Source organism: Nicotiana attenuata, unplaced genomic scaffold (assembly GCF_001879085.1).
Source record: "Nicotiana attenuata strain UT unplaced genomic scaffold, NIATTr2, whole genome shotgun sequence".
Classification (NCBI taxonomy): domain Eukaryota; kingdom Viridiplantae; phylum Streptophyta; class Magnoliopsida; order Solanales; family Solanaceae; genus Nicotiana; species Nicotiana attenuata.
The window spans coordinates 47,991-53,605 of record NW_017670345.1 but is presented as its reverse complement, the minus strand read 5'-3'; the positions used below and the strand labels follow the sequence as shown (position 1 = coordinate 53,605).

The 5,615-nt window shown below is 35.3% G+C and overlaps 1 long non-coding RNA gene across 1 annotated transcript; it reads left to right on the top strand.

Annotated features, from left to right (window-relative positions):
* The first annotated feature begins 1,414 nt into the window (after window positions 1-1,414).
* Window positions 1,415-5,400, top strand: LOC109238151. The gene is made up of 3 exons (XR_002069706.1): window positions 1,415-1,699; window positions 3,841-4,021; window positions 4,931-5,400. It is a non-coding gene; the product is annotated as an uncharacterized LOC109238151 (long non-coding RNA).
* The last annotated feature ends 215 nt before the right edge of the window (window positions 5,401-5,615 follow it).

Sequence of the window (5,615 nt, the reverse complement as noted above, 5' to 3'; positions counted from 1 at the left end):
TCCATTCTTTCTATCTCCCTTTGTTCTACCTGTTTCTTCTTCTCCAAAACCCTGCATTCGATCAACGAATGCCCGAGCTTTTTACAATGCCTACAGTACTTAGGAACTCCTTCGTACTCCACCATCTGTGTAAAGCCACTCAATGGAGAGTCTTCATCATCTGAACCTACCCAGACACTAGTTAGCAATGGCTTCAGTAGGTCAACCTCCACTCTAACCTTCGCCATGCTAGGACGGGTCCTGCAGGCAGTAGCTATGTCCATCTCTAATGGAATTCCAACTGCACTGGCTACCTGCTTGACATAGTGCCAAGTGTGCATGTGAAATGGAAGCTGAGGTAATAAAATCCAAACTGGGACAATTGGGATGTCTTCTTCTGGTTTAAAATCTGGCGTCCATTTCTGGAGCCACATTTGACGGCCTTCAATTTCAATAACCCTCCTGAACCATATTGTGTTGACATCCTCATCGTTGGTAAAATCCAGGAACACATTGTGATTATCATAGACTCCAATTTTAACTGATCCCTTTAGGGCGAATTTCTCCGTAAATCTCGATCTAATTTTCTCAATTTGTGGTCTGATTTTGATAAATCTCCCCACAATGGTTCTTCTACATTCCTCCGCCATAACTCCATAATAGTCCTTTGCTTTGAAGATTATAGCAGGTATTCCGTTATGTGTTGTCTTCCTTGCAGTTACAGCTTCGCATCCCCGGTGAGTGGATGATGCAGATGTAGGAGGAGCTGTGGTCACTCTAGTGGCATATGAGATCTTCCCTGTGTTTCCATCCAAAGGTTGAATCGGCGCTTCTTGGAGTTTCGTTTGGGCTGCCGAACGCGCCGGATTAGCGCTGCCCGGTGGCTCCATGGGGAGGGGCGTGGATATTTAGGACGTAGACGGTGGTCTTATGATTGGGATTTTATCGGGCGCGTGAGGCGCGTAGTTTATTTTCTTACTTGCATATGTTTTTTATCATTGTTTTGTATCTGTTACTCACAATTGGAGACTGTAATTGACGGAAGACAAGCTGCTAATGAATTGCTACTTAAAAAGAGAAAGTATTGGCCCTTTCAGCATTAAAAGAGTAATGTATGTGGGTCTGTAAGTGAGTGGACTACACAAAAATCGTCTTTTTTTGTTCCCTTTTCTTTCTATATTCCACTTCTGAAAATCCTTTGAGGATTGCGTGGCAGTTCAAGTCCTAGAGGTTATGAGTATCATCTCATTTAAGATACTTTAGAGGAAATACATGCCAACAATAAATAGTACATTCTTCGAAGCGTAGTGACAGTTTTACTCATTTTTGATATATTTCTATTATATAGAAGAGCCATAATGGTCGACCAAGGGTATTTAAGTAATTTCGTAACTGATTTTAGTTAAATTTTTATTGTTTTGGTGACACACGTGTACACAACTCATCTAGAACAATCCTCCGAATAGCTTTCTTTCACCATTACTTTGTTCAATCATCTGCGGATCTGCCATTGGCCATTGCTGGCGAGTTCGAGCAGCAATCTTCTAGCAGTACTCCATTTGTATTGACCTTTCTCTCTAACCTTTCCTTATCCTTAGTATCCTCTTTGAGAGATTTCTTGTTGCCTTTGATTTGCTTGGTCCTATCCTCTTCTAAATTTTGCTTTGGCACAACAGTATCCCAATGGTTAGCATCTTCTTACCCATAGTTGAAACCAGAGGTGAGTAGAGGTATCTACCAATTTTTTATGGTTACTTTTAAGTTTAATATTGTCAATTTTTTTCACTACTTATGCTTAGACTCATGCGAAGGGAATTGTTCAAGCATTTTGGACTACTTTTTCTCATTAAGGAAATGATATAGATGCTCGAAATTCGACTCAATGTGCTGGAATTGATGAGGCATTGTGCTCTTGACATAGGAGGTTTAACGAATTAAGGAGCAATTAGATTTTGAATACAACTATGTGTTTTACAATTTGGGATAAATTTGTGCGCTTGCCGCTACAGCTTTTTTAGTATCTGCATAGATCGAAGCAAACGCTCTTATATTCCTGTACTTTCCATCGTCAAGCTCCATGTTTTCCAATGTTTCTCTTTTGATTTTTCTTCTAAACCTCCTGTTGAATGAGGTTTGAAATTGATTCATGATCCGAAAAGGCAGCTTCTTATTTTACTTTCTTTATTTTATTATTTCAACAATGAAAACATTTTTTGGAGTTGCATAATGCGCTTAATTGGTTGTCAATGTGTAATCAATGCAGAGTATGGGATTTTTAATATCACAAAGGTGACAAATTTGTGATTAGTTCTTGAATCTTTATAGTTTAACCGAAAAAGATGGAGGGAGCATTATTCCCATCAACTTACACCTTTAATGTAATAACATACATTAGCTATTATCGACAAAAGCAGCATGAAGAGGCCGTGTAAAAGAGGCCGTGTAAAAGGTTGCGAGTTTACAAACGCGCACGCTATGATTCTCTTGTTTAAAACTTCATTGTGACGAACCAAATAATCATCGATTTTTTGACAGATATAGAAGGAAAATTGATAAAAATCATGTGTAGATCTCTGTTTGGTTTCATTAATTTAAATTTTAGTTTCTTATTTTTGTGGTTTCAGATTTTTGATGTTCCGTTTCAAGGACTCAAATGCTACTTAGATTTCAAATCTCACACCCATCTTGGAGGTGCGAAATCAAAAGAATTTTTTTTACTAAAGAGATACTTACACATGATGAAAGAAAAACTGCAGATGTTTCAATTCACATGTCCTGGTGACACTAAAAAGGTCGTTGCAGATGAAAGAAAAGCTGCTAAGATTTCATTCCACATTTTCTGTTGTTTTAAGAGTGTGTTTTCACTTTCAATGCATCACCATCTACTCATCTGAAAGTTGTTTATGCATTATATTCTCTTTTGTGGGTCAATTTGGGATTAGAAGTATGAAAAATGAAAAGTTGGAAGATCTGGGTGATTTAAGAAATGCAAATAATCATAGTGTACCGTTAGAACCTGAAACTACCAGAGTGACAAATACACAATTAGAAATTGAGAAGGTAATTGACACTAAAAGTATACTGAAGTTAAATGTACTGTATGCTGCAAGAGGCTTCATTTTACAAAAGGTAATATGTGCTGCAACAGACTTCTTACAGGGTACAACTAGAAAAGAAGAGGAAGAGACTTCTTCTAAGTGTTTATTTTTATGCCCTTTCTAACACATATAAACTCAATCTCTTAATTACATAGCATATACAATGTTAACAGAAGGGACGTGCACGACAAGGTCACTTGGAAAAGTTGTACCATTATTTGTGAAATGCTTGAACGGTATCTCTCAATGTTGTTGTATACTCGGTACTTCTAAATGCATTTTGTAAATCTGGTGTATTGATTGTGAGAGTTGTTTTCTGTTACATACTTTTCGAACTCTAACCATACAAGGAAAATTAGGACTATTCTTCCCCTTTTCATCCCTTCTTTTGCATCTTTAAGGCCTACATCTGCACGGAAATTCCAACTGATGTATGATATATTAAGGATATGTGATTTGGATTTTTGCCTAAAAGTCTATTTTGACGTTGTAGCTTGACAAGCTAAATAAAATAAGAGAACTTGTTAATATGTGTATTTATAAGTTGAATTAGTTCGGAATAGTCTGGTGGATTGACTCCAATGCTGAAACTGATTTCTTTTTAGGAAAATATTGTTCTGCAACATAAATAATGCCAGTGATCTTATCGAACTAATAGCTGCAACTGCGACAGCTGCATATTTATTCAGTTGTTATTTTAAGTGAATTTGAGTTGTTGATAACCATGTTTATTAACAATAGCCGTTTTTCTATGACTGAAAAGCTTCTAGAGAAGAAACTACTCTTCTCTCAAAGCTGTGGTTACAAGATTACAAGAGAAGAAAGGAGGAATGCATCTGTAGGTTCATGTGACAAAAGTATGATGGAAGTCTGGTGCTTTCCCTGTGGAGATGGATGAAATGATTCTCCTTTTGTGGGTGAATTGCTGCGACTAACAAGAGAAGGTTAATATTAATTTATATGCAAGAACTATTCTTAGTAAATATTGTTATTTACTATTTCCAGCTAAAGATCATTCAATTTTCTACTTGCTGATTTTTTTTAGTGGTTCATTCTGAATTCTTAGGTGAGCAATGATGGAAACACGTGTTTGGTCTATATGAACAAAAAATGTCAGGTCTCTCAATAGAATTTCAAGATTTTCATCCTCAGATATCATTATTTCATGTAATTGAATTGCATTTGCTCATACACAGAGATGAAAATACTAACTTTTTGTGGAATAAAAAATGGTTGCATGTTGTGAATTTGTTTATGTTGTTTCTTGAATATGTAATAAAAGAAGAGAAACAAATGCTGCTATAATTAGTATCATGCTGAATTATTTCTTTGGTTTCTTTGAGTTGGAAATGAAAAAGAGAAGTGGGTGAAGTAGTTTGGTTGGTATTAGTTTACCAGGTAAATGAATATATAAAATTATTGCTTTTTCTTAATTAAAATGTCATTTGAGCAATTTTGAACAAATCAAGTGGGTAATCATTATTAGACCTCCGTTATACATTTTGGTTATTCTTGTTAGAAGCGGGGTTCAAGCTAAGCTAACAATTCAAGGTGTGTATTGTAGTATTAAGTTTCATGGTTATTATCTTCAGGCAAGCTGCAAAAGATTAATTAACAAGAATTCCAAGTGCAGCACCTAAGGAATTCTTATCATTTTTTACCTACTTATACCTATGTAGTTTGTGAACTGGAATTTTCTTATATTAACTGTATGCTTTTATTCTTACTTGCTATTGCACCAGAGCTATAGTGTGGTCTTTCTATCACATATCATTACTTAGCAATATTTAATATGAACATCTTTTTACTAAGAAATCAAATTTGGAATCAGCTAACATGGGTCTCTTTGTCAGGTACACAACAATGATGTTGAGATTGTAGCGGTAGCAGAAGGTTTTGGTCTTTGGTCTTGAGGATGAAGTATTCACATTTGAGATGAGAAATTATCACCAGCTATATTACTATTTCTGTTGGAAGTTCATTTTCCGAGATAGAATATATATAGGTGAATTGTGTTAGATGCGGCATGAAGAGCTTGTAACATAGAACATGCTTGCCAATTATAGTATTAACATATAATTTCTTCAGGTGCCAATAGTTTTATTGCAGACTACAAAAAAAAAAAAAAACCAAACTACATTACAGGGAACACATCTTATATTGTCATTATGTAGATTGTATATATGTAGAAAGATTACTCTCATGTCATTTTGCGAGCACACAACACCCACTGAATCGATATTTTATTAAATTTTGTACAACTTGGATAACTTTTTTCCTAAATGTATGTGCTATATAGTATGAAGCAATTAGTATGCAATGTTATTTATATTTGAATTGTTACGATGTACATCTTTCAGTCTCTTCTTTTGTCGTTCTGCAAATTCATATGCCCAGTATCAATACAAAAGTTATCAAGATTAATTAATTCTCTTATTTAAACAATCAAAATAAGAATAAGTATTCCTGCTATTTTAATATTGGGCCCGCAGTGCGGGCCATAACCCATCTAGTTCTATTAATAAATCCGCAATGATA